The 21801-nt window shown below is 42.0% G+C and overlaps 1 protein-coding gene across 3 annotated transcripts in view; it reads left to right on the forward strand.

Annotated features, from left to right (window-relative positions):
* Positions 1 to 21801, forward strand: part of LOC131187610 (RNA polymerase II-associated protein 1-like) — a 106805-nt gene that overhangs the window by 36252 nt on the left and 48752 nt on the right. The gene's annotated exons all lie outside the window — the stretch shown is intronic.

Below are 21801 nucleotides of genomic sequence, written 5' to 3' on the forward strand. Positions count from 1 at the left end.
TCTAGATAGAACATAACCACATCTGAGATTTATTCTTTCTGCTAATTTATATGACTCAGTTACCAATAGAATCATAGGAATAATCTTCTGTTTCTATCTGCCGTATTGATGTAAGTGTATTATATATATAACAAATAGCACTGAATTATCAATGGCATTAACGGATTATTCCAAATGACAGTGGGAATTTTGTAATACGGTAGAAGGATTCCTATAAGATAAAAGTCATGGTAAATTGGCAGAAATTGGTATAAAGCTGAAACTATTTTTTAAAAAATAAATTGGGATGGGGATCATCAGAAAGTACAAGGAAATTGGAGAGCAGCAAGCAAACTAGGAGATTCAGGAAAAACAGATTGGGAAAATAAAAAGTCCCCATGTGACCTGTATATATCTTTTCCTATTTTTTGTTGGAGGGCTAAAAAGAGTCTTGTCGGTCAAGCAAGAATAACCCAGATCAGTTCATTTTGACTATATGGTGTTTTTTTTTTCCAAAATAGAGATGGCAGCCTGATAGTTCATGGAGATGCCTGGGCAACATTTGCTTTGATTTCAGCAAAGCACACAAAACGATCTATGGATTTCTTGCTGACAAGATGGTACAATGTAAGCCAGGCAGTTCTAAAATACAGCTGGTTGAGTTGCCATACTGAATAAGTACTCATTAATGGAGTCCAAATTGCAAATTAATGGAGGATGCAAATTGCAAATGGCTCCTTCAGAGTAGCATGATATCGGTGCTAAATCTATCCTTAGACATAAAGCCGGTTTATGAGAAAAACCAGATACATCTCAGTTTTAACAAAGAAATATCCTGATCGCATCTGAGTCAATCCATACCTCCTGATACAGCAGGTATTGCAGCGTAGCTCCTGCAATAGCCAAATGCAGGCTGCTTATACAGTATGTTAGCATAGTGGGAGTTTCAGGGTTCTTGTAGTACCTTACCTGTTCCTAGCACTGTATCTTCTGGCTAGAGAGCTCTGATGTCATTCCTGGGATATTTTGGAAACAGTCTCCCAGCTTAGGAGTCACAGCCCTAAGTGCTCCTATCATATCTGGAACCACTTTGGCCTTTACTTTCCACATCTTCTGTCATTTCTCCTTCTGGGAGTCCCACAGGATCTTAGCCTGTTATTCTCCATGACTTTCTAGATTTAGGAGGGCCTAGTCCATATATTGTGCAAATGTTTCTGTATGCAGTGCCGGCTACTTGCTTGTGCTCTTCACTGTATGTTATTCCTGTCTGCATCTTACACCCTGTCTCTATGTGTTGGATAGTCTCTGAGGTCTCTCTGCATAGTCTGCTCTTCACATCCTATCTAGTGTGGTGGAGTCAAGCTTCTATAGATCTGATGTGCAGTACCAGTCAGTGATAGGTTTCAATTTTTTTTACTACCGGTTCTGTGGGTGTGGCTTGGTGGGCATGGCATTTTTTTTATTTTTTTAATTTGCATTTATATCCCGCCCTTCTCCGAAGACTCAGGACGGCTTACACTATGTTAAGCAATAGTCTTCATCCATTTGTATATTATATACAAAGTCAACTTATTGCCCCCCAACAATTGGGTCCTCATTTTACCTACCTTATAAAGGATGGAAGGCTGAGTCAACCTTGGGCCTGGTGGGACTTGAACCTGCAATAATTGCAAGCAGCTGCTGTTAATAACAGACTGTCTTAGTAGTCGGAGCTACCAGAGGCCCTTTGCTTGGTGGGCATGGGTTGTTGGCCATGGCAGGGGAAGGATACTGTAAAATCTCTGTTCCCTCCCCTCTCCAGGGCAAAGTTATTGCAAAATCCCCATTTCCTCCTGATCAACTGGGACTTGAGAGGCAGAGAATAGATGGGGGCCAGTCAGAATTTTTACTACCGGTTCTCCGAACTACTCAAAATTTCCACTACCGGTTCTCCAGAACTGATCAGAACCTGCTGAAACCCACCTCTAGTACTAGTACTTGTGCTGCTATGACCAGTACCTCATTTCTGTCTTTTAATCCAGCCCTTTCAGCCACTGGTAAGATTTCCCGATGTCTGCCACCTCATCTATCTGTTGATGGTATATCCCATGCAGGTTCTTCTCTCACCATAGTACTTCCTCTGCTTGATCTTCCTCCTATGTATTCCATGTCTGTTGCTGCCTTGGGGATGCTGGATGCTATGGATTTCATCCAGGACAATGACTTTAACTCACCGATCCTCTTTCCAATTGGTGTGCAATCTCTGGGTGTTGGACTTTGGATGGAAACCTCTGTACATTGTGAGGAGCTTCTCGGTCTTCACATTGGCAGCCACCTCACTATAGTAACAGGTTATCTGATGACTGGCAAAGTGTAGGTGGTTAATGGTGTGAATCTTGTTTTCCTCACTTATTTATTTATTTATTATTTATTTTATTTATTTATTTTGTCACAACAATATATATAAGCATCACATAAAAAGATTATATAGTATATAAACCTATATATGAGGTAATATAAGGACGTATAAGCATATATATATATAAGAAGAAAAAACAAGCAAACAATAGGACAGGAACGGTAGGCACATTTGTGCTCTTATGCACGCCCCTTATAGTCCTTTTAGGAATGGGGTGAGATCAATAGTAGAAAGTTTTTGGTTAAAGCTTTTGGGATTATGGGAAGAGACCACATTGACTTGGCTTTTTAGGGTCTGCTTTATTTTTTTTTGGTACTTGTATATTGCTGTGTTCCTTGCCTCTTCCTGATGGTTGCCATATGACTGTGGGTTACCAAAGTACGTGTAGCTGGTCTATATGTCTACTATGCGGCCTTAACTGCCTTCCTTCTCTTGACTACCAACTGGTCACACTTCTCCAGTCCAAATGATACCCCAGCATTCTCAATGTAGATCCATTTCAGGTAGATCAGCGAGTCAATGTCTCATTACCTCTTAGCATACATCTTGATGTCATCCATGTAGAGAAAGTGGCTAATGATAGTTCCATTCTTGAACTTGTATCCATATCTAGTCTTTGTGATTATTGAGGGGGTTCAAGCCTATGCAGAACAGCAGTAGGACAGTGGATCACCTTGGTATTTGTTGCATCTGATAGCCAGTTATATGTGTTTTTCTTGAGTTAAGCTGTCCAGTATTGTCTTCTATAGTCCTAGTGAGTTCTTGAGGAAAGTATTCTTAGCGTCCTGTTGGCTATATAGCACCAGGTATTCACAGATCTATATGTTTGGCATTGAGTTATAGGCTTTCCTGTAGTGAGCCCAGGATGTGCTCAGATTGGTCTGTCTAGATCTGTCGTGTCCCACCCCCACTCTGACGAATGAGTCAAGGAAGTCCGTAACAAACTTGGCAACGAAGCCTCTTCAGCTTGTCAAGTTCCTTTGAGGTTTATCAGGGCAGGCAGGAGTCCAAGTTGTGACTTCAGCGATAGGGTCCAATATCAGCAAACTAGATAAGACTTTGCTTGACTCAAAGTTGGAATGCCAAAAGCAGGTCCTTTATATAGGCTGTGGGGTGTGGCTCCATGACTTAGCATTTATCCAGGCCTGCCCCACCCGTCCTTCTGTTGGCGTCGCCTCCTAGAATCTCCGGAAGCGAGGGTCCACCCACTCTAATTGTCTTTAGCTGGATCTGCTGTCAGCGTCTTGGAAAGGGAGGGGCCAGAGGGAGTAGGCCCAGGTAATTCTACCACCTGGCTGGCTTCCTGCTCTGAAGACTGAGCCAAAGGAACACACGCTGTATGAGTGAGGTTTATCGGACTTCTCCTTTCACTCCTTGTATCCTCTCCGGGCATGGGGCCAGGGCCGGGGGCTGGAGTCATGAGAGGCCGTTCATCTTCATTACCAGACTCGGAGTCTGATAAAAGGCCCGGTTGGAGACGGGAGGGGCCCAGCTGAGGAGAGGAGGGAGGACGAGTCACAACAAGATCAATGGTTCCCAACGTGGGGCCTACGCCCCACAGGGGGGCACTTTGATTTTTAATGGGGGCAATTTGGAACCTTGTTTAAACCAAATTAATGGCCTTTTAGGCTTCCTCCGCATGAGTAGGAGTTCACTTTTTGAATAGTAAGGATTATATGTCACCAGGGGGGGGGGGGGGAATCAGGATTTTAGAGATGTTTAAGTGGGTCATGGCCAAAAAAAGGTTGAGAACCACTGGTCTAGTTCTTGAGTCTTGGGCAAGTACTCTATCTATAAACAACTGATATTGCCTCCAGTGTTGTTCCCAATGCTCTTCTGAGATTGCTTATGTACTGTTCTATATCATGGGTGTCAAACTGGATTTCTTCCACCCCGGATCAGCATTGTAGTTCTCCTCTGTAGGCTGGGGGGGTGGGTGGGAGATGGGACAGATGTCTCCTGCAGCACCTTGCCAGCCAAAACGGGGCCCAGGCTGGGCCATGCACAGCCCCCCATGCCCCATTTTGGCTGCCAGAGGCACAGTGGGCCGGTCCTTTGCTATTTCCAGTCTGGCCCCGTGGGCCAGGTTTAAGCAATCCTCAGGCCGGATGCGGCCCACGGGCCTTAAGTTTGACACCCCTGGTCCATATGGTCCTGTAGTTTAGTAGCTATGATGCCTGATAGGACTGTCCAGGTTGTGGGCAAGCAGGTTATTGGCTGATAGTTATTGTGCAAAACCACACACACACACGCACACACACACCATCCCTCTTCAATGATGTCCTTCAACCATTCAAAGATTTTTGGTATCACAGCAGTTTAGTGAATGATGAACTGGGGCATCATAAGATGTTTTTAGATTTAGCCCAAAGCCTCAAGGCAGCAGTTCTCTCCTTGAGTGAAATGCCATGGCCAAAGTTGGTACAAAATACATCCAATCAAACTTCTTGACAGAGACATAAATTGGTTCTCAATACTAAATGCATTTTTCTGCAACAACATTCTAAAAGAAAGTAACATAATATGGGACGAAAACACAATAACCCTTTTAAAAGTGAAAAGAACAGATGAGTTGTTTCAGAAGTAGCTCACATTCTGCAATTATGATTGGTTTTAGCATCGCAAGGGTGGAAAGCAGTCTAAAAATTCATGTTCCAGAAAAAGTATTCACTATTCATGTTAAGAAGATTTATGCTGGGATTTCATCAATGGGATCTCTTATCAGTAGTACTTACAGCATAGAAGAGCCCTCATTTCTCCAGAAGTTTTTCTTCCTATTCTAATACACATTAATTATATATTCTATGCTAAATGTTTGATAGATGCTTTACGTACAGGCATATCGTACGCAAATGCCCTCTGCTAATTTTATCTCTTAATAGCAGAACATCAGAACTAGGCAATTTTTCACATGGGTAGTAAATGAGGATGTGGGATTAATTCTACCGAGGCTTTCAGAGCATTACATAGCTGGCGCTAACCGTTATCTTCCTCAGTTACTACAAAACTACAACTGACAATTTAACTGGAAAAGGAGAAATAATTAAAATAATAATTGCAACGAACTTTCTGACATTTTTCATTTTAGTTCATAGATCAAAGAGTGAAGATTTAGTGTTAAGCTTTCAAACTACTTTAATCTTGCCTGTTTTCAACCATGCATACTAAAAAGGTGAAAGCCTGCTCCACCTCTTACCATAATTCTGACACCAAATGGATTCTGACATCTTAGTAGCAGTCTTGAGGATGGAGCTGGAAAAGAGATTCCAATTCTTAACTTAGTCTACCCTCCAAAGGTCTCTCTTTCCTGAAAAATCTCTTCTTTATTGGAAATCTTCTTTGGAAAAAAGATTGGAGAAAAATGTCACCTGGCCAGTCCTGACATATTTAGTCTTGACAGAGCTGTGGTGGCACAGTGGTTAGAATCCAGTACTGCAGGCTACTTATGCTGACTGCCAGCTGTCAGCAATTTGCCAGTTCGAGTCTCACCAACTCAAGGTTGATTCAGCTTTCCATCCTTCTGAGTAAAATGAGGACCCAGATTGTTGGGGGCAATTGGCTCCCTCTGTAAACGGCTTAGAGAGGGCTGTAAAGCTCTGTGAAGCGGTATAGAAGTCTAATTGCTATTGCTAGCAGTACTTCAGCATTAAATTTTGTCCAATAGTGGAAGAAAGATACATCAACAATATCTGATTGGAAACTCAAACCTGAAAGATATGCAGCAATGGCAAAATTAACAGCATACATTCAGAAGTGAAGTTATACTAAATATAAGGCAGAATGCAAAAAACCAAAACAAAACAAAAAAAAACACAAGCAATGACAATATGATTTTTAAGACAGTCTAAATGTTTATAATTACTGTTTATAAACTAGTCGGAATATAAAGAAAAAGGAAGTTATTTGTTTTTCAAAGTTTCTTTTTAAACATATATATATATATATATGTTTGTTTTTAAGTCTAAGTGCTATTGCTATGTTTGTTTTTAAGTCTAAGTGCTATTGCTATGGCTATATAGGTTCCTAATTTGATTACTACATCCATATTGGAGCTGCTCTGTGTAAGTGTAATGATACCAATCATCAAGAACTCTAAACTATGGCTATGCAACCAGCATTTGGTTTCCTTTAAATGGGGTCACTGGATGCTTAGGGCAGGTTTTTTTTTTGAGATATGTGATTTATTTATAGGTAGTCCTTGACTTACAATCACAATTGGGACCTGGATTTGCATTGTAAGTTGTTGCAATCATAAGTAAAGTTGGACCCCATTTTACAACTATTTTATAGTGGTTGTTAAACAAATCACTGAGTTGTTAAGTGAATCACACGGTCATTAAGGTAATTCAGCTCCTCCAATGGGGGTTTTAGGCTAGAAATTGGCAAAAAAAGTCACAAATTACGATCGCATTTCTGCAGAGTGCTGCAACTAATCATTAAATGAGAGCCAGTTGCTAGGTGCCTAAACTGCAGTCACACAGCCACAGAGATGGTGCAGGTCAGAGCCTGACTATACAAGGTTAAAAAAAAGAGAAGCTATTCCAAAAAGTAGAAAAGAATAAAGCTTAATGGAAAATCTATATAGACTTCACTTAACAAGCAAAACATTGTATCTCCCAAATAATTGATTTAATTAAAGAGTTTAGCTAATTAACGTAGTGCTCCCCCACCCCCTGTCTGAATCTTAGAGACTGCCTGGACAAGTCCCTGCAGGTTTTCTGGTAATGTTTTTCAAAAATAGTTGGCCATTGCTTCCTGCCTAGGGCAGAGAAAGTGACTGGCCCAAGGTTACCCAGCTGGCTTTGTGCCTAAGGCAGGACTAGAAATCATTTCTAGTTTGATGCCTTAACTGGTACACCAAACTGGTTCTTTAAGGCAGGGGTCTCCAACCTTGGCTACTTTAAGACTTGTGGACTTCAATTCCCAGAATTCCACAGCCAGTTGAAGTCCACAAGTCTTAAAGTTGCCAAGGTTGGAGACTCCTGATTTAAGGCAATTACAAGATTAAAATGTGAAAAGTAAAAAAAACTTCTGTAGTGTCACTTCCTAGTCATATAGTGCAGAGGTATTATTATGACTACAGGATTTAACCTTTTCCATCTCTTTTGGCAGATGAGCCAATCTCATAATAGATAGATAAGATCTTTCCCCCCCCCAGAAAAAATAAATAAAGTACAACCATCTTTTAACGCTGTTATAGAATCCTGATAGCTCAGTGTTTTTCAAACTTGGCAACATCAAGATGTTAACCTTAACTGGGGAATTTGTGGCTGGGGCATTCTGGGAGTTAAAGTCCATACATCTTAAAGTCGCCAGATTTGAAAAAATGCCAAGCTAGCTTCATGGAGATTCTAAAAATGACTGAAGGGCTGCTGTGAAGATTAAAAATCTTCTGTACTGAATCTCTTTCCATATTTTTCTATGAAGTCCTTCCTTTTGGTCCACCTAAAAAGATTAAAACTTTTCTGTCTGCTGCAGAGGGAAGAGATTGGATGTTTAACTATTATGCAGAGCAAAAAATCCATTTATGCTTATAGAGTTGTAGATTGTACAGGTAGTCCTTGACTTATGACCACAATTGAGTCCAAAATTTCTGTTGTAAAGTGAGACATTTGTTAAGTGAGTTTTGCTCCATTTTACGACCTTTGTTGCCACAGTTAAGTAAATCACTGCAGTTAGTAACTCGCTTGGTAATGTTCTGACCCAGCCTTAGCAGAACCAAGAAACACAATCCTTTTCCCGAAAAAACCCTCTTTATTTAACTACTGTGAATTCATGGCATTCACACACAGAAAAGTCCAGGCAATAATCCTTCCAAGGGTTAATTGCAATAACAAACCTTACCAGTCCTTGGATATTTACCAGGCCAAGAGCTTCCAGTCACAAAGCTAACCACGATAAGCAAAGAAATACAAACTGTGGTCTCTTGCAACTACCACTCCCCTTTTGCTTCTATTTATTCCCAAGCCAGGGAGGGGCCATTCAGCGTCCAAGTGTGCCTTTCTTTCTGAGTTGAGTTCCTCAGTTGTTCTCCTCTCCTGACAGCTCTGCACATAAGCGCATCTGGAACAGGCCCCAGCTGTTCTTCCTCCCCACTTATCTCCGACTCTGAAGGCAGCTGGGAAATGCTGGACAGCCCTGGCTCTATCTCTGCTTTTAAAGCAGAACATCCATCAGAGCCTTCCCCAGACTCCAGGACTGGCCCAAGTTCCTCCCCAACCTCCTCATCGTCCGAGTCTGCCACCAGCTCTGCTGGCAGCTGGCGGGCCACAACAGTTAAGTGCATCTGACTTCCCCATTGACTTTGCTTGTCAGAAAGTCGCAAAAGAGGATCACATGACCCCAGAACACAGCAATGGTCATACGTGTGAACCAGGGGTGTGAAATCCAAACTTTTTCCCTGCCGGTTCTGTGGCCGTGGCTTGGTGGGCGTGGCAGGGGAAGGATATTGCAAAATCTCCATTCCCACCCCACTCTGGGGCCCGCCAGAGGTCGAATTTGCTGGTTCTCGGAACTACTCAAAATTTCCACTATCGGTTCACCAGAACCGGAGGGAACCTGCTGGATTTCACCTCTGGTGTGAAGCATTTGCCAAGCATCTGAATTTTAATCACATTATCATGGGGATGCTTCTATGGTCATAACTGTGAAAAATTGTCATAAATCACTTTTTTTCAGTGCTGTTGTAACTTGGAATGGTCACTAAGTGAACTGTTGTAAGTCAAGGACTAAGTGTATATCTCAGTCTACAGACTGCATGCTGGCATGTTGGCTATGCTTTAAACAATGCCTTTAATGCTACACTGTAAGCAAAACCAGACTTTTACACAACTCTTCTGTTACCGCCTAAATGGTCTTCCTCTTCACACTTTTCTAAAATTGTTTTTCAAAGCTGCAGAGAAAAATGACACAAGAATCAATTCAGGAAATGCCTCAGTGGCGGCTTTTGGTATTAAAGAGGTTCAGTTATTTGCAATCAAGAACAACCACTACCATCGTTTCCAAACTTCAGGACCAAGATCAGTTGCCAGATCTTAGTTACTGGAGAGATAAGAATTGTTTATGTGACTCTCAGAATGTAACTAGGACTTCAAACTCATGTGTAGTCCGCTGAGTGACACTTCTTCCATTAGTCTGATGAGTCATGATAACCTCTGATAACCTATTCTTAGTTTAAAGATTTAATTGAATCAAAACCAAGTTCCTAAATTTTGGTTATCTTGCCTCTCTATTGAAGCCAACATCATGTTCTCTCTTGTCTTCAAACCTTAGTATTTTCTTCACCTCTGGCAATCTCAGAGGGCACAAACCTTAAGATATTTATAGTAGCGATATTTGTATTAGCTGGTGTAATTGCCATAAAATTATAGAAGTTGAAGACTACAAAATTACAAATTCCAACCCCATCAGTTTAAATTATGTCTTTTTTAAAAAAAAGTCAGTTCCCCCCCCCAGACTATTCAGTAATTGAAAATTATCAGCCGATGCTATTTTTCAAGTAAATCCATCATTTTTATAAGGCAGAAAGATTTTTTTCACCTGGGATATCTCAGCAATGGAACAACATCTCCAGGGTGATTGAACTATTGCTCTCTTCATTGTTGCTCTCTTCTTCTTGATCTCACTACATTTCATATATTGGTGGAGAATCCTGTGCCCAGAGGTGATGAGCCTACATCACTTGGGAGTCCTTGTGGACTCTCAGCTTCTGCTCAAAGACTAGATTGAAGCTATGACATGGAGGGATTTTGTCTACCTTTCCTAAGATGGGAGCCCTTCCAAAAAGTCACCCTTGCAACTAGATCATTTGCAATTTACTTGGCAAGAGGTTGCCTTTAAAGGACATCTGGAAACTTCATCTGACGCAAAAATGCACAGCCTATATGCTTATGCAATTGTCTCATTGTTGCCATGTAATGCCACTGCTGTAGAAGCTTCACTGCCTACCAATGTGTTTCAAGTGTAATTCAAGGTGCTGGCCATCACCTATAAAATCTAATACAGATATACAACTCAGTATATCGGTATATAGTATACAGCTTGTATATCTGCAAGACCAATTTCCAAGGTAGACTTTGCCTAGCTACTCCATGCAAACAGAATCCCAGGTGAAGTTCCCCTCCTAATAACAGGTGCAAGGGAAGGATTTAAAAAGTGGGCAGTTTCTGTAGGAGCTCCCCTCCTTTGGAAGAGGTGTCCCCTTAAAATAAGCATGGCACTCACTGTTGTGGACATGTGAAAACTCAGTAAGACCCAGTTGCTTCAGAAGACCATCAGGAACTGATGAGCTCAAAGTGAAATAGTAAATTGCTTTATCTAGTGTTATTAAATTTGATGTAGTCTTTTAAACTTTGAATTGGTATATCACATACTATATCTTTGCTCTAATTGTACATTGCTTACAGTTTCCTAGTCTAAAGTGGTATGTAAACCTTATAACAACACAACACAACACAACACAACACAACACAACGAAATGAATGATTAATATCAGAACTTTTCTGGGTTGTGTCAGAGATGATGGAATGATGCCTTCAAACATGCATATATGGTACATGAATGTCATTCATCCTTATCTCCTCAGTTTCCTTGAAATGCTCAAAAAAATCTGTAGGAAACCATCTTTTATGTTTAAATCTGGAGGTTTGAGGAGGGTACAGATGGCTGCACTGTGTGAATGCAGATAGCTTCTTGGATAACCATAATTACATGATGTTAGCAACTGATACTACTTCCTTATGGTCTCTGTTCTACATATATATAGGTGACCAGTAAGCTTGTAGTGATAGTAGATCATGAAGCACAGAAGATAACACTTTTTAATCAAAAGAAACTCAGCTGCAGTTCTGACGGCCAGAGGATATTGCTTAACTAATGTGGTTGACTGGGATCACACAAGATCTCTGCACAAGTGAAAGAGAAGGTTAGGGTTAGTGTTCCAATATTCAAGGAGCTGCCACAGAGAGGAGAGGGTCAAGCTAGTTGCTAAAGCAGCTAAAGGCCAGACAAGGAATAATGGATGGAAACTGATCAAGGAGAGATTCAGCGTAGAAATAAGAAGAAATTTTCTGACTGAGAACAATCAACCAATGGAACAGCTTGCTTTCAGAAGCTGTGGGAGCTTCGTCACTGGAAGCTTTTAAGAAGAGACTGGACTGCCATTTGTCAGAAATGGTGTAGGGTCTCCTGCTTGGGCAGGGGATTGGACTAGATCAGTGGTCACCAACTGGTGGTCCGTGGACCACTAGTGGGCTGCGAGAAAATTTTGGTGGTCCGCAGAAAAATTATTTGCATTTTTTTTATATTGCACTAAATCAGGGGTCCTCAAACTACGGCCCCTGGACCGGATATGTGCAATGAACATTTGTGTTGCTGTAGAGAGTCTCCCCCTTTGGGGTCTTTTTGTGTGAGTTGGAGGAGGGCAGAAATTCCGACTTGGGGTCTGCTTTAGCCTCCTGGTGTGGGGCTTTGGGCGAAGGCTGAAAGGAAGCACTGCTGGTGGCGAAGAGCCAGAGGACCTTGTTCCAGTGGGACTGCATCATGGCCTGGAACTGGCTGACCATCTCAGCCCTCTGAGCCTCCAGGCACCAGTACCTGGCCTTGCACTCCTTGCATGTCTTCCCTCTGCTTGGAAAGCCTATGCTCAAAGTCCTCAGTGAGGTGCTTCTGCTGAGCCTCCTTCTCAGTCAGATCCAATTTGAACTGAGCCAGCTGTTTTGCCAGCTCTTTCTCATGGTGACTGCTTAGCTCCAACAACTTCTTCCTGTTGGGGCCCTAAGGAGCCCGGGCGGGCAGGCAAGAAATGGCTGGGAGGGGAGGGGCGAGTAGGGGCCAGCAAGGCACCCCTCAAAGTGATATTGAGTTGGCCATGCCCACCTAGTCACATGACCATCTAGCCACGCCCACCCAGCTAGCCATTAGTCAGATCATATTAGTGGTCCGTGGGATTTAAAATTATGAATTTAATGGTCCCTGAGATCCGAAAGGTTGGGGACCCCTGGACTAGATGACTACAAGGTCCCTTCCAAGTCTGTTAATCTGTTAAAAGGTGCTTCAAAGAAAGGCACTGACCTTGCCAAAGATCTATCTGAATTAGTTTTGATGGCACTTTGGAGAGATCCTACCTCACTCCACTTTCTTATCATGTCCTTCTCCCATTACTTATTTGTGACTGGATCAAAGGGATGGTAACAGTGCCAACCCTTTGACTCCCCCACTACTACTGCTATTCAGATATTTGTTGGTTTTCTCTGCTTGTTTTGTAACTCATCTTTACCAAGCATGATTCAGGGAATGACTGCTTGGAATCAGTAACAGAATGAATAAGGTTCAATAAACTGAACTTGAATTTTGAGACCGTGGAACGACCATTCAAGGAAATGTTTGTTGATTTGTCCGGATAGTAATGTTCAATCTCTTTTATTTAGACTATGTTTCACCCTTCTTAAAGCAGTCTCAGAGTATTCATAAATATAGTTTCAAAGTGAATGTGACTATATGGACGCAACTTTGCAGTTTTCTTGGCAGTATTATGACAGTAGCTTGCCAGTGTCTTCTCCTGAAGTGTTCCCCACAGTTCCTTGGTTGTCGCCCAAGCTTGCTTAATTGAAACATTCTTTTATTTCAAGCATTTAACCCTGTTTACTGTACCAACCCAAACAGCTTCAATCAGTGATGAAATCCAAATTTTTTTTCTACTGGTTCTGTGGGCGTGTGGCTTGGTGGATGTGGCTTGGTGGGTATGGCAGGGGAAGGATACTGCAAAATCTCCATTCCCACCCTACTCTGGGGTCAGCCAGAGGTGATGAGCCTACATCATGGCCTGGAACTGGTTGACCATCTCAGCCCCCTGAGCGTCCAGGCACCAGTACCTGGCCTTGCACTCCTTTGAGTCTTCCCTCTGCATGGAAATCCTCTGCTTTTAGTCCTCAGTGAGGTACTTCTGCTGAGCCTCCTTCTCAGTCAGATCCAATTTGCACTGAGCCAGCTGTTTTGCCAATTCTTTTTCATTGTGGCTGCTTAGCTCCAACAACTGCTTCCTGTTGGGGCCCTAAGGAGCCCGGGCGGGCAGGAGAGAAGCTGGGAGGGGAGGGGTGAATAGAGGCCAGCGAGGCACCCCTCAACATGAGTGATATCGAGTAGGCCATGCCCACCCAGTCACATGACCACCTAGCCACGCCCACCCAGGTGGTCATTAGGCAGATCATATTAGTGGTCCATGGGATTTAAAATTATGAATTTAGTGGTCCCTGAGATCCGAAAGGTTGGGGACCCCTGGACTAGATGACTACAAGGTCCCTTCCAAGTCTGTTAATCTGTTAAAAGGTGCTTCAAAGAAAGGCACTGACCTTGCCAAAGATCTATCTGAATTAGTTTTGATGGCACTTTGGAGAGATCCTACCTCACTCCACTTTCTTATCATGTCCTTCTCCCATTACTTATTTGTGACTGGATCAAAGGGATGGTAACAGTGCCAACCCTTTGACTCCCCCACTACTACTGCTATTCAGATATTTGTTGGTTTTCTCTGCTTGTTTTGTAACTCATCTTTACCAAGCATGATTCAGGGAATGACTGCTTGGAATCAGTAACAGAATGAATAAGGTTCAATAAACTGAACTTGAATTTTGAGACCGTGGAACGACCATTCAAGGAAATGTTTGTTGATTTGTCCGGATAGTAATGTTCAATCTCTTTTATTTAGACTATGTTTCACCCTTCTTAAAACAGTCTCAGAGTATTCATAAATATAGTTTCAAAGTGAATGTGACTATATGGATGCAACTTTGCAGTTTTCTTGGCAGTATTATGACAGTAGCTTGCCAGTGTCTTCTCCTGAGGTGTTCCCCGCAGTTCCTTGGTTGTCGCCCAAGCTTGCTTAATTGAAACATTTTTTTATTTCAAGCATTTAACCCTGTTTACTGTACCAACCCAAACAGCTTCAATCAGTGATGAAATCCAAATTTTTTTTCTACTGGTTCTGTGGGCGTGTGGCTTGGTGGATGTGGCTTGGTGGGTATGGCAGGGGAAGGATACTGCAAAATCTCCATTCCCACCCTACTCTGGGGTCAGCCAGAGGTGATATTTGCCGGTTCTCTGAACTACTCAAAATTTCCGCTACTGGTTCTCCAGAACCTGCTGGATTTCACCCTGGCTTCAATGTAAACTTTCTCTGTCCTCTGGCTTAGAATATAAAAAAGATGACATAACAGGAATTAAGGGCGGGAGCCGGGGAGAGACAGGCATCAGATCTGAAAAACTTCACTATAATTTATGCTGGTCTTTGACCATAGTAAAGATTTATTGTTTTTGCAGTCATTAATCACCAATAATAGAACTTTATTACAAACAGGGCTGACAAGAAGGCAGTTGTGGCAATGTGTTTTTTGCACATGAGTTCTTAAATGTAGGTAAATACAATCTCAGATGTACAGCAACACACGATGTATTAAACCATGTTATTATTGATTTTACACAAAGAAAGCCAAAATGGAGAAACCATGTGTGTGAAAAACTAAGTACACTTTATACCCATGATGGCAAACCTATGGCACGCATGCCACAGGTGGCACGCATGGCCATATCAGCTTTTCTCTCTCATCTGGTTCCAGAGCCTCTCTAGAAATCGGGGGAATGATGAAAATGGCCTTCCCCACACCCCCAGAGGTCCTCTGGAGGCCGAAAATGTCCCGTTTGCCAACTTCTGATCGGACCGTAAGGCCTGTTTTTTGTTGTCTCCAGCCTCCAGAGCCTTTCTAGGAGTCTGGAAAGGGTGAAAACGCCCCCCCCGCCCCCCGGAGGTCCTCCAGAGGCCGAAAATGGCCCATTTGCCAACTTCCAGCAAGAAAAACAGGCCCGCTGGGCCATTGTGTGCCAGGAGTGGGGGGAGCGGGGGTGGTGGTTTGTGCACGCATGCGTGGGGGCGGGGAGCATAGAATTATGGGCGTGGGCATGCGTGTGTGTGACCCCCCCACCCCCCTCCTGGCACGCGATGGCAAAAAGGTTAGCCATCACTGCCTTATACCATCCAAGAACTTGTAGAACCACGGTTAGCAGCAATAACTTGAACTAATATATTAACTAATATATTAGTTATATATTATATAATATATTGATATATTGACCATCAATTGTGTTGTAAATGTTGTACCTTGATGAACATATCTTTTCTTTTATGCACACTGAGAGCATATGCACCAAGACAAATTCCTTGTGTGTCCAATCACAGTTAGCCAATAAAAAAATTCTATTCTATTCAATTCTATTCTAATCATTTTCTGTGTGACTTCATCAGTCTCTCACATTGTTGTGGAAGTATTTTGGCCCATTCTTCTTTACAACATAGCTTCAGTTCACTGGGGTTTGGGGGCATTTGTTTATGCACAGCTCTCTTGTGATCTCACCACAGCATTTCAGTCAGGTTGAGGTCTGGACTTTTACTAGGCTATTGCAACATCTTGATCCTTTTTTTCCAATCATTCTGTTGTAATTTTGCTGTTGTGCTGTGCATCATTGTTCTGTTGCATGACCCAATGTTGGCCAAGCTTTAGCTGTCAGAGAGATGACCTCACCTTTCTTCTTGTAAAATAAAAGATGACATGGTGTAATATGTCATGAGTTGTTGTTCATCTGAGATGACATTTACCTACTTTTATCTATTATGTTCTGATACCTAAAATCATAGAACTCAAAGCGGGTGTACTTTCGTTTTCACATGACTGTATATAAATTGGGGGGGGGAGTTATATATTTTGTGAAAGTTGCAATAATTGACAACCCCATATAGAATTGCTTGCCTTGCAATGTAATTTTGTTTTTGTTTTACATGCAAGCAAGGTCAAACTGACGTGCAAATAGCAAATCCTCCTGACACCAGCAAGACCTACATGCTTTACTCTATTATGTAACATCCACCCTGTTCCTAAAGAAGCTTTGAAATCTAGGTCTCATATCTGCCAGTTACGCTGAGAGACTCAAGAATAAAGGCCACGGAGCAGGAGTGAAATTCCGCAGGTTCTTTCCAGATCACACGATACGGTAGGGCCAACTGTGTGAAGCCCCGGCCACTCATGGAGATGTCATGACGTCCCTTTTTTGCGACGATTTTTAGCCTCTGTGCATGCGCAGAAGCTTTGCGCATGCACAGAAGGCTATGTGCATGCATGGACAAGGGCACGTGCAAGCAAAACGAGATTTGCAAACATCTCCTCCCTTCCGGTAGGGAAGGTAAGCGAATTTCACCCCTGCAATGGACTTTAGACTTTTGCATGTTTAGAAAATGGATGTGGTAGTTCCAAGACCGGTCTTTTGTGTTCTGATCTTTTAGTTTCCTTCTTAGCTTTTATACTGTTTCTTTTGAATGGTGTACTGTATAACTGGGCCGCGGTGTGGCTCAGGCTGTAAGAAGCCTGTTATTAAAACACAGCTGCCTGCAATTACTGCAGGTTCTAGTCCCACCAGGCCCAAGGTTGACTCAGCCTTCCATCCTTTATAAGGTAGGTAAAATGAGGACCCAGATTGTTGAGGGGCAATAAGTTGACTTTGTAAATATACAAATAGAATGAGACTATTGCCTTACACACTGTAAGCCGCCCTGAGTCTTCGGAGAAGGGCGGGATATAAATGTAAACAAACAAACAAACAAACTGTGGTTTATCTCTATGTGTCAAGGAACTACCAAGGGGTAAAATCACATCCCCCCCATCAACACAGGCAGGGCAAACTGCTACATATAAACACTGAGCAAACCCCACATTGTTTGCTACTGATGATGTTAACTAGTTGGGTAATGAAATGGCTGCAAGCAAACAACCAAGCTCAGACAACACCAAGGATTTCACAGTTCAAACCTGAGCTACACACATTCTCTTCCATTGGAATGAAATATTTATCTATATTTTAAGGGTGTTTTTTTCTTCTTTATTAACATTCATAAGCAATAAGAAATATTTTGGGATGAAGCTCAACATTTTATGTTTTTTAAATCATGAAAACTACTCAATATATTGTGCTTGGAAACTTTTATCCACAGATAAGGAGTGTCAATTGTATAATTCCAGTAGTGAAGTGTCCTTTTATAGATATTATCTCTTTTGAAGATATATCTCTGCTTTAAAAAAAAAAAAGGTTAAAAAAAAAGAGACAGGAAAGACAGAAAATTGATTTCAGACCACTCCATCATTTTGGCTTTCTTTAGAGGAGTGTTTTCCTCTTCCAATTGAAGCTGCCCTATGGTCATTTTGGAAGATATAGCCGTATTATTATATATAGCATTTTTTGATGTTATAATTGATATTATTTTAAAATATATATTGTAAATTACTCTAAAAATCCCACTGAACTTAACGACATAATATTTTTTTTAAAAATCAATTTCTAGCTAATTTAGCATAACTATTACACGAATTATTGTAGGAGAAGAGGCAGCACATGGGGACAGAATCAAGAGAGGAATCAGCCCGGAATCATTGCATTCTCACAAGCAATCCATGTCCAGCTCTCCCCCTTGAGTTCTATTAACTCTTACCCTAGTGCCAGTTTAGTGCTATTAATTGAATATATTGTTGTACATAGACTTGAGCAATAAATCATCTTAACTAGAACTTTGGACCTGATTCTTTGCACCTGACAATTATCTACTCTAGTCTACTCTATTAGTATAGAATACAGGTAATCCTCAATTTAATGGATTACACTAAATACAGGTAATACTCAATTTACTTAGTGACCATTCAAAGTTACAACAACACTCATATGATTGTTTTTTACACTTATGACCATTGCAGTATTCCCATGGTCATATGATCAAAATTCCGATGCTTGGCAACCAGTCCATATTTATGACGGTTGCAGTGTCCCGGAGGTCATGTGATCACCTTTTGCAACCTCCTGACAATAGGGAAGCCAGATTCACTTTACAACCGTGTAACTAATTTATCAACTGCAGTGATTCACTTAACAACTGTAGCTAAAAAGGTCGTGAAATGGGGAAAAACTCAGCGTCTTGCACCGTAACAGACATTTGGGGCTCAATTGTGTTTGTAAGTCGAGGACTACAGGTAATGCAACTGAACCTCAAAAAGAATAGCTACATAAGCTTTTATGAGCTACAAACCATTTTTCAATTAACAAGTAAATTAACAATAGTGAACAAGTATATTAAGTCCTTCCTTAAGTAAATAATTGATTCCCTTTACATTCCTGTGTAATTAAATAGAAATGTACACACTGAAGACTTCTTTATATATATATATTCTTAGAATGTATTGGGGTGCGTGTGTGTAAGTGTAACTGAATTGTCAGGACAACTGCTATGTAATCACATCTAGAATAAACCTGCAGTTTTCACATTCTTCCTGTTCCTTCACACCTACCAAGCTATTGGCCTTGAGTACGTTTGGCTCTGAACATCCTAAGAAATTAGAGAAATTATTGACATTTTATAGAAGCCACCCACAAAAAATCTCTCTTCTGTACAAAACAAGGAAAAATACTTTCAAATATTCAAAAATGAAGTCAACAATAATAATAGTTTAACTTTGGTAACCCACAGTCGAGAACATTTTGTTCTTCTACATAATTAAAAAGATTGAACTGTAATAAGCCTCTAGAATTATATGGCCCTGCACTGCCCCCTAAAGCCTCTAATAGTTTGACCCACAAAATCAATGTCTGCATAAACTGATACAATGCAGATCTGATGTGAAAGTTGGCAGGGCCTGGATGGGGGAAAACAGGCCCAGACTCATCCCAAACAAAATGGTGACTATTGTTTTATAGTTCGGTTGATTCCAGAATTGGACCATCTTTGACTCTTGATGGGGTTGTGCTTTCCCAGAAACAGTAAGCTCACAGTCTGGGGGTCTTCCTGGTTAACTTCCACAGTTATTGCTCTAAGGCTAGGCGGAGACCAGAGTCAGGAAGGTTTTGCAATTTTAGATGATGTACCTTTGGCCTTAGCTATAACAGGATCAGGGTTGAAATGCTACCGGTTCGGACAGGTTTGGCCAAACCAGTAGCGATGGTGGTGCGTGGTTCGGAGAACCGGTAGCGGTGGCAGCGTGAGGCTCCGCCCACCCGCCCGGACATTGTTACTTCCTGGTTTTAACCAGGAACTAACCTTTTTTGACCTTCTGCGCATGCACAGAGGGTCCAAGAGTGCATGTGATGTGCGCGCACGGTGGACCGCGCACTTCCGAACCAGTAGGGGAGATAAGTAGATTTCACCCCTGAACAGGATGCACTGAAGGATGCCACTCATGCCTTCTTACTTGTGAATTAAACTACTGAAGCGTATTATACATTGGGATGCTCTTGAAGAGTACCTGGAAACTTTAGCTGAATCAGAATGCAGTGGCATATATATTCATGTCAGCTATGATATTTCCACAACTGCCCTAGTTGTCCATATGATGCCAAATGTCATTCAAGATGCTAGTTGTTAACTAAAGCCTTAACAAAATACAATTTCTCAATAGCTTCTAATGAAGGAGAATATTTGGATCTCAGAGTTGAAATGAGGGGTCCTTGATACTCTCTGAGCTTGCTTGTTTTCTTGCAGACATTTTATTACCCTAACTAGGTAACATCATTCGTTAGGTAGGTAACATCTTCCTTACTAGCACTGAGGATGTTACCTAGTTAGGGTAATGAAATGTCTGTAAGAAAACAAGCAAGCTCAATGACCCCTCAATAATTTCTATTCACCCTACTTGAAAAACTAGACTATATTTGAACCCCAAGATCAGACCAAGCATTCAACTCCATATTAAGGCTAAAGCTACCATTATGAAGATTGGCTATAGTGACAGAATCTTGCAAATCTGGTTAAATTTTACTTCTTCCTTCTTTTATACTTACAAATTGGGAAGGTGTCTGAAACTTAAAATAGTCACATTCCTCTTCCTTTTTTATAGATTTAAGCAGTACCCCTCCCAGCGCTTTGGTAATGGATCTCCTCTCTCTCTGTCAAGACATCCTCTTTGCTCTTTATAACATCTGCTAAAAATTGGCCCATCAGCCAGGAAGTATGGTAGGAGGGGGCCCAGCGACAAGCATTCTCTGCATTATGAATCTGCCTCCAGGCCTCTCTCCAGATGCGAGTTCAGAGGAGGAGGGTGAGTTTGAATCTTCAGAGGAAAGCATGGAGCCAAGTATTGGTCATGATCGGAGCTCAGAGAGCCCTAGCCTGTTGGAATAGCCTCAGTTGAGTCGATCGGATGAGCAACAGGCTTGAGGCTCAGCAAGTTGCAGCAGTTAGCCGGAAGGCTCCAGTCGAGGACCGGGAGCAGCTGCCGTCCATTAGCAATGAGGAAGAGGTGGAGTCCACACCTCATCCTGAACCAAGAACACGTAGAGCAGAGAGGAGATAGGGCAGGCATACTGCCGGTCAGCTAGACTATTCATAAAGAGGCAACCTCGTCTCTCATGAAGGGCTGCACCCCGTTGCCTACTTAATCTTGCCCCGAAGATGAGTGTTTCTGGACCAACGTGCCCAGTTCCATGTCTTGTGTGCTCATGTCCTGTATCCTGATCCATTTGAATTGTGAACTACTTTCCTGGACTTTGTTTGTGCCCATTGGACTTGGTTAACCCAGTGACTTTTGCTATGCCGAACTCAGAAATTGGACCTGCACAATGGGAGTGCTTTCCGAGGACCTGTTTGGGGGGTGGGGGTGGGGTTGAATAAAAACCTGTAGAACTCTTGCTGTACATGTGTGTGTGTGGGGGGGAGCAAGGGTGAAATTCAGCAGGTTCTGACAGGTTCTGGAGACCCGGTAGTGGAAATTTTGAGTAGTTCAGAGAACCGGCAAATGCCACCTCTGGCTGGCCCCAGAGTGGGGTGGGAATGGAGATTTTGCAATATCCTTCTCTTGCCACACCCACCAAGCCACGCCCAAAGAACTGATAGTAAAAAAAATTGAATTTCACCAAGCGGGGTGGGAATGGGACAGGGAAGCACACTCTGGAACAGCTTGTTCCCTCAAACAACAATCCTCTTCCCCTCATGGCCTTGTGAGAACAGGGGAAATTCTGCTTTTTCCAAAACTTTGGGAGATTAAGTATAACAAGCAGTACCATAACAAACAAATTTTAGCCACCAGATTTGGGGGTTTAATTTTGGATTTTACTATTTTAATTGATTATCACACTGATTTTTGTAATGTACGGAGTGTTATTTGGCTAACTTCTGTAAACTGCCTTGATTCTGTTATGCTCCAGGCAATGGACACAGCTCATAAACAGGCAAACAAAGTTTCTGATAAACTTAGGACAAAAGCCCTGAATCCCCTTAAATCTTTGTTTTATTTCCCCAGAGAGACCCTCCCATGTAATCTCACTTATGCGCAGAACTGGTGAAAACCAGATTTTGCCTAATACCATAAGGGTCCTCAAGATGAGGTTAATCTATTAACAGTTCCTGG

Source organism: Ahaetulla prasina, chromosome 1 (assembly GCF_028640845.1).
Source record: "Ahaetulla prasina isolate Xishuangbanna chromosome 1, ASM2864084v1, whole genome shotgun sequence".
Taxonomy (NCBI): Eukaryota; Metazoa; Chordata; class Lepidosauria; order Squamata; family Colubridae; genus Ahaetulla; species Ahaetulla prasina.